The sequence below is a fragment of the Perca fluviatilis genome, chromosome 8 (assembly GCF_010015445.1).
Source record: "Perca fluviatilis chromosome 8, GENO_Pfluv_1.0, whole genome shotgun sequence".
NCBI classification, from domain to species: Eukaryota; Metazoa; Chordata; class Actinopteri; order Perciformes; family Percidae; genus Perca; species Perca fluviatilis.
Genome location: NC_053119.1, coordinates 564,347 through 572,477, shown reverse-complemented (window position 1 = coordinate 572,477; position 8,131 = coordinate 564,347). Strand labels below are relative to the sequence as shown.

The 8,131-nt window shown below is 40.0% G+C and overlaps 1 long non-coding RNA gene across 1 annotated transcript; it reads right to left on the bottom strand.

Moving 5' to 3' along the window:
• Positions 1–5,478: 5,478 nt before the first annotated feature.
• LOC120564477 lies at positions 5,479–7,273 on the bottom strand. Its single transcript, XR_005640109.1, has 2 exons — positions 6,582–7,273; positions 5,479–6,544 (listed from the first exon to the last, which is right to left on the bottom strand). It is a non-coding gene; the product is annotated as an uncharacterized LOC120564477 (long non-coding RNA).
• Between the last annotated feature and the right edge of the window lie 858 nt (positions 7,274–8,131).

Sequence of the window (8,131 nt, the reverse complement as noted above, 5' to 3'; positions counted from 1 at the left end):
ATAACATATATCATATAACATATATCATGTAACATATAACATATATTATATATCATATATCATGTAACATATAACATATATTATATATCATATAACATATATTATATATCACATAACATATATCATGTAACATATAACATATATTATATATCATATAACATATATTATATATCATATAACATATATTATATATCATATATCATGTAACATATAACATATATTATATATCATATAACATATATTATATATCATATATCATGTAACATATAACATATATTATATAACATATATATAATATATCATATATTATATATCATGTAACATATATCATATAACATATATTATATATCATATAACATGTAACATATAACATATATTATATATCATATAACATATATTATATATCATATAACATATATTATATATCATATATCATGTAACATATAACATATATTATATATCATATAACATATATTATATATCATATATCATGTAACATATAACATATATTATATAACATATATATAATATATCATATATCATGTAACATATAACATATATCATATAACATATAACATATATCATATAACATATATTATATATCATATATCATATAACATATATCATATATCATGTAACATATATTATATATCATATATCATGTAACATATATCATATAACATATATCATATAACATATATTATATATCATATAACATATATTATATATCATATATCATGTAACATATATCATATAACATATATTATATATCATATATCATGTAACATATATCATATAACATATATTATATATCATATATCATATAACATATATCATATAACATATATTATATATCATATATCATATAACATATATCATATATCATATAACATATATTATATATCATATATCATATAACATATATCATATAACATATATCATATATCATGTAACATATATTATATATCATATAACACCCTTGTGTTGTCCTCCCGGGTCAAACACCTTTTTGACACTTTGACATTTAGGCTGCGTCCAGACTGCAGGCCCATGGGGGGCCAAGGTCAGACTTCTTCAGTCTCAAATCTAGCCCAGGTCTGATTTTTCCAGATCAGATTTAGACCACTTCCATACGTGGTCCTGACTCAGACCACCAAACACCAAGTTATTACCACTAGGTTTACACTTATTTTTGGAATTCATGGACAATAATCCTCATTTGTAGGAAATTATACCAAATGTTTTAGTTAAAAAAGCAGAAATGATGAAATATTTAGACTAATATCAGAGGAAGGTGTCAGAGTTCAGTCACAATACAGTTTTGAAATACTAAAACTTTAATAAAACATGATCATGAATTGTACGTGCGAAGAGCATTGTATGGAATCCATCTACTTTTTGGGTCATTTTCATTTAAAAAAGAAAAAAAAAACATATTTTTCAACACGGTAACCATAGCAACACAGTGAGACTGAACGTTCCCCTGGTTACGTGTTGTTGTCGCTGGTGTTTCCCTCTGAACAGGAAGTGATGTCAGGATGTGAGCAGCAGCAGCAGCATCAGGAGGAGGACCAGGAGGAGGACCAGCCGGTTCTGATCCACGGTCTGAGTGTGGAGCGCTACAGAGAGATCTACCACTCGGTGCTAACGCCAACGGCGCTCGCCGCGCTCGCCACCGCACAACAGGCAGTAAGACGTCACACATTACATATTACCCATAAGACTATCTGAGTAGACCTGATACACCCATAAGACTATCTGAGTAGACCTGATGCACCCATAAGACTATCTGAGTAGACCTGATACACCCATAAGACTATCTGAGTAGACCTGATACACCCCATAAGACTATCTGAGTAGACCTGATGCACCCATAAGACTATCTGAGTAGACCTGATGCACCCATAAGACTATCTGAGTAGACCTGATACACCCATAAGACTATCTGAGTAGACCTGATGCACCCATAAGACTATCTGAGTAGACCTGATGCACCCATAAGACTATCTGAGTAGACCTGATACACCCATAAGACTATCTGAGTAGACCTGATACACCCCATAAGACTATCTGAGTAGACCTGATGCACCCATAAGACTATCTGAGTAGACCTGATGCACCCATAAGACTATCTGAGTAGACCTGATGCACCCATAAGACTATCTGAGTAGACCTGATGCACCCATAAGACTATGACTATGAGGCCCAGTTTAAATACATAATATATATATATATATATGATATAATGTTGTGTTTAAGGACTGTGTGGTGTGTTTAAGGACTACGTGGCCCAGGTCCAGGATCTGAAGCAGCGTCTGTGGATGAAGCTGAGTCGTCCTCGGCTGCAGGAAACGGTCGGAGACGACGGACGCGTCACCGTCACAGAAATACTCGACCTGACTTAATACGGACGCTGTTTGTTGTGTCCAGCAGGTTCTCATGTAAATAAAAAGTCTTTTTAGTCTCTTCACACCCGGTCTCAGCCGTGATCTGGATCAGATAAAGGTTCAGCTGTTATATGGATCAGATAAAGGTTCAGCTGTTATATGGATCAGATAAAGGTTCAGCTGTTATATGGATCAGATAAAGGTTCAGCTGTTATATGGATCAGATAAAGGTTCAGCTGTTATATGGATCAGATAAAGGTTCAGCTGTTATATGGATCAGATAAAGGTTCAGCTGTGATCTGGATCAGATAAAGGTTCAGCTGTTATATGGATCAGATAAAGGTTCAGCTGTTATATGGATCAGATAAAGGTTCAGCTGTTATATGGATCAGATAAAGGTTCAGCTGTGATCTGGATCAGATAAAGGTTCAGCTGTGATCTGGATCAGATAAAGGTTCAGCTGTGATCTGGATCAGATAAAGGTTCAGCTGTGATCTGGATCAGATAAAGCTTCTGATGATGGAGAAATATTTTCATCAGTGGTTTCTCAAAGTGTGAGCGACCGACACACAGATTTCCTATTTCTGTGAGGACCCTGAAGTAACAAGCAGGAATTTGACCCCGTTCTTTTTTTTTTTTTTTTTAAGCCAATCAGAGGAGACTAAACTATCCAATCAGGGGACAGAAGGCTGGGTTTGGTTTACTATAGCTGCATCTTACAGCCCTGACCTCGCCTCCTCCAGGCCTCCACTTGCCTCCTTTCCTCGTGTCCTAGCCCCTCCCACCGAGGAGGAGAGGCAACGAGGAAATGTGTTTTAGAGACCAATCCATTCTTCTCCCCGCTGACGTCTCAACACTTCTTCAGCCCTCATGTCGACCCAGATTATGTATTTCCGAGTTGCTCTCTAAACCAGGTCTCTCGTGAAGTAAGTGAAGTTTATTTCTAGAGCCCATTTAAACCGTTCAACATGCTGAACAAAGTTTATTTCTAGAGCTCATTTAAACCGTTCAAACTGCTGAACAAAGTTTATTTCTAGAGCTCATTTAACCCGTTCAAACTGCTGAACAAAGTTTATTTCTAGAGCTCATTTAAACCGTTCAAACTGCTTAACAAAGTTTATTTCTAGAGCTCATTTAACCCGTTCAAACTGCTGAACAAAGTTTATTTCTAGAGCTCATTTAAACCGTTCAACATGCTGAACAAAGTTTATTTCTAGAGCTCATTTAAACCGTTCAACATGCTGAACAAAGTTTATTTCTAGAGCTCATTTAAACCGTTCAACATGCTGAACAAAGTTTATTTCTAGAGCTCATTTAAACCGTTCAACATGCTGAACAAAGTTTATTTCTAGAGCTCATTTAAACCGTTCAACATGCTGAACAAAGTTTATTTCTAGAGCTCATTTAACCCGTTCAACATGCTGAACAAAGTTTATTTCTAGAGCTCATTTAAACCGTTCAACATGCTGAACAAAGTTTATTTCTAGAGCTCATTTAAACCGTTCAACATGCTGAACAAAGTTTATTTCTAGAGCTCATTTAAACCATTCAAACTGCTGAACAAAGTTTATTTCTAGAGCTCATTTAAACCATTCAAACTGCTGAACAAAGTTTATTTCTAGAGCTCATTTAAACCGTTCAACATGCTGAACAAAGTTTATTTCTAGAGCTCATTTAACCCGTTCAACATGCTGAACAAAGTTTATTTCTAGAGCTCATTTAAACCGTTCAACATGCTGAACAAAGTTTATTTCTAGAGCTCATTTAAACCGTTCAACATGCTGAACAAAGTTTATTTCTAGAGCTCATTTAACCCGTTCAACATGCTGAACAAAGTTTATTTCTAGAGCTCATTTAAACCGTTCAAACTGCTGAACAAAGTTTATTTCTAGAGCTCATTTAAACCGTTCAACATGCTGAACAAAGTTTATTTCTAGAGCTCATTTAACCCGTTCAACATGCTGAACAAAGTTTATTTCTAGAGCTCATTTAACCCGTTCAACATGCTGAACAAAGTTTATTTCTAGAGCTCATTTAAACCGTTCAAACTGCTGAACAAAGTTTATTTCTAGAGCTCATTTAAACCGTTCAAACTGCTGAACAAAGTTTATTTCTAGAGCTCATTTAAACCGTTCAAACTGCTGCACAAACGAGCACTAAGGTGCTGGATTAACCCTGGTGTCCCGAAGGACAACACAAGACGTCCTAAGACGCGTCGTTTCCTATTATTTAAGGTTTACTCTGTGTGTGTGTCTGATATTTTTGCTGCTGCAACACCATTATTTCCCATGTTTTTGGGATCAATAAAAAATATCTATCTATCTATCTATCTATCTATCTATCTATCTATCTATCTATCTATCTATCTATCTATCAGCCCCTTGCAAATTTTGATCTGGCCCACATATCCGTGTATGTTCCCAGTAGATTTTGGCCCTCCTAGATGTGATCCAAACCAAAGACACAGGAAACTGTTCTACACACTGCAGCTGTGCGACACTCAAAGCAGAATTTGGCAGATTTGCCGACTCTGAGGCTCAGAAATCACCATCGCACCAGAGAGTTATCATATCAGGCTGGGAGACTATAATAATAATCAAATAATCTTTGATTTGCTAAACTCTGTGATGAACTCTGTGATGGCTAAGGAACTTTTTTGATGACTTTTTAGGTCTTTATGGCGACCAAACTGTTAGCGAGAAAGCTACAGGAGACACAGAGAACAGTCACAGGTCTTATTCAACTATTCGGTGAAGAAAGCACGTCAGACATGTCTGGCCCCCTGTCCTAAGACGTTACTTTACTTTACTGATCCAGACCTGAGAGACCTGATCCAGACTCGAGGACACAGTGAAATCAGACTCTGGAGACCTGATCCAGACTCGAGGACACAGTGAAATCAGACTCTGGAGACCTGATCCAGACTCGAGGACATGGTGAAATCAGACTCTGGAGACCTGATCCAGACTCGAGGACACAGTGAAATCAGATTCTGGAGACCTGATCCAGACTCGAGGACATGGTGAAATCAGACTCTGGAGACCTGATCCAGACTCGAGGACATGGTGAAATCAGACTCTGGAGACGGGGCTCTTCTCTTCAGAACATAATTTAATAACATTTAAATCCAACATGTACAGTAAAAAACAACAGTGGAAGGACTGGAGTCCTCTCTGATACTGGGTCATCATTAGATAGATATATATACACTATATATCTATATATATATATATCTATATGTGGTAGAGTTGATTGGACAGAGAAAGGCGTGTGATGAGCGCTGCAGAGTCCCGTCTCTGTCTCCGTGGGTCTCCGTGTGTCTCTGAGTCTCTCCGAGGGACGAAGCCAAATACTAAACATTCAGTTTGTCTGTTTGTTTGGGGGGGGGGTCGAGCACTTTAACAAAAGAAAAGAGTTTCCTCGGAGACAAACAGCTGCAGCAGCCTGGCTGGGGGGGGAGGGGAGGGGGGGCAGCATCCTTAAAAACACCCCCACCCCCCCACACACACACACACACACTGCTGGAAGGGTCAAAGGTCACCCCCACCCCCCCCACACACACACACACACCACAGGGTGAAAGTAAAATCAAAGGGAGTAAATGAATCCAAACATCACTCAGCAGCTGATACTTACGGCCATGGCGTCCCAAATGTCCCGCTGGAGGACGCCTGTCTTACCTCGTCTCATCTGTCTGTCTCTCCGACCACGCGCACACGCACACCCACGCTCCTCGCGCTATGACATCACCACCATATTCTGAGTTTCATACGCAGCCCCGAGACCCTAAATATGACCAGGGCCCGGTTACAGTACGGAGACACAGACCCACAACGGGACCTTAATCTGAGGGATCTTAATCTAAGGGACCTCTATCTGAGGGATCTTAATCTAAGGGACCTCTATCTGAGGGACCTGTATCTGGGGGACCTGTATCTGAGGGACCTGTATCTGGGGGACCTGTATCTGAGGGACCTGTATCTGGGGGACCTGTATCTGAGGGACCTGTATCTGGGGGACCTGTATCTGGGGGACCTCTGAGGGACCTCTGAGGGACCTGTATCTGGGGGACCTCTGAGGGACCTCTGAGGGACCTGTATCTGGGGGACCTCTGAGGGACCTCTGAGGGACCTGTATCTGGGGGACCTCTGAGGGACCTCTGAGGGACCTGTATCTGGGGGACCTCTGAGGGACCTCTGAGGGATCTGGTACCGAGGAATCAGACCTTTTCAGAGCGGTCTTCTCACCACGGATGGAGAAGTAAAAAGTCCTTGAAACTAACTTTTTTGGGGGTCGAAAAAGTTGGAATACTTCGGAATAATTTAAGAAAAACAAATACAAATATTCAGGAAAAAAAGTATTATATTTTGAAATGAAATGTTAAAGATTTTGAGGGGAAACGTAGGATATGTGTGTGTGAGACTGCTTTGGGGTCAGCTGTTACCACAGCTGTTAGACACCTAACCCTAACACAGGCTCAAAGACTTCTAGCAGACATGAATCAGCAGAATATGGTCTAGATTAGCAACGTGGACCAGAATCAGGTCTCTCGGAGGACGAAGGTGTGCGTGTGGGCACAGCCGCTGAATGGTCTACAGCCAATAGGATCTCTGAACAGCCAATAGGATCTCTGAACAGCCAATAGGATCTCTGAACAGCCAATAGGATCTCTGTGTTTCTCTGAGTTTGTGTCTGCTGGGAGTGTCACTGATCTTCTGTCTGTAAACTGAGACTCACTGTGTCCACCTGGGGGGGGGGGGACACCTGTCCACCAGCTGATCACTGAGACTCACTGTGCCTGGGGGGGACACCTGTCCTCCTGGGGGGGACACCTGTCCACCTGCTGACACCTGTCCACCAGCTGATCACTGAGACTCACTCCCACCTGTTGATCATCCCTACAAGAGTCCATCAGAGTCACTGAGGACCTCCGTCATCCCAATACTGAAGGATGAGAGATGATGATGAGAAGATGATGATGATGATGGCCGATGATGAGAGGATGAGGAGACGGACATCAGATGATCAGGAGGAGGAGACCAGATGAGGAGACGGAGATCAGATGGATTCCAGACATCATGACTCCAGACGGACATTCCAGATCGACATCACAATGATCTAGACATCATATTCCAGACGACATCATCACAGAATGCATTCCATGACATCAGAGATCTTGACACTCCACTATTCCAGACGACACATCAAGATGCATTCCAGACGACATCACGATGGCTCCAGACGACACATCACACGACATTCCAGACTTTATACATCACAAAATGATGAGCTCCAGACGACACATCAAGATGAGCCATTCCACGACACATCAAGATGCATATTCCACATCTGACATTAATCGCTAAATGAGCCATTCCAGACGACATTAATCAAGACATGTCCATATTATTTTTACACATCACATTTTACTTAATACACACTTACACACCAGCCTATTTGGCCACACACCTTAATGCCATTTTTGCTTCTACACACACCACAACGCCATTTCACACACTCCACACACTCCACATATTTCACACACACCCACACACCATTTTATTTCACATACACCTTTACACACTCACATTTTTACGCATACACTTACACCTATTTACACACACCTTTAATAATAACGCCATTTTATTTACACTCCACACACCTGCTATTTTTACATTACACTTTTACAACGCTATTTCTTATTTTTACACACACCCACACACGCCACACTTTACACACCATTT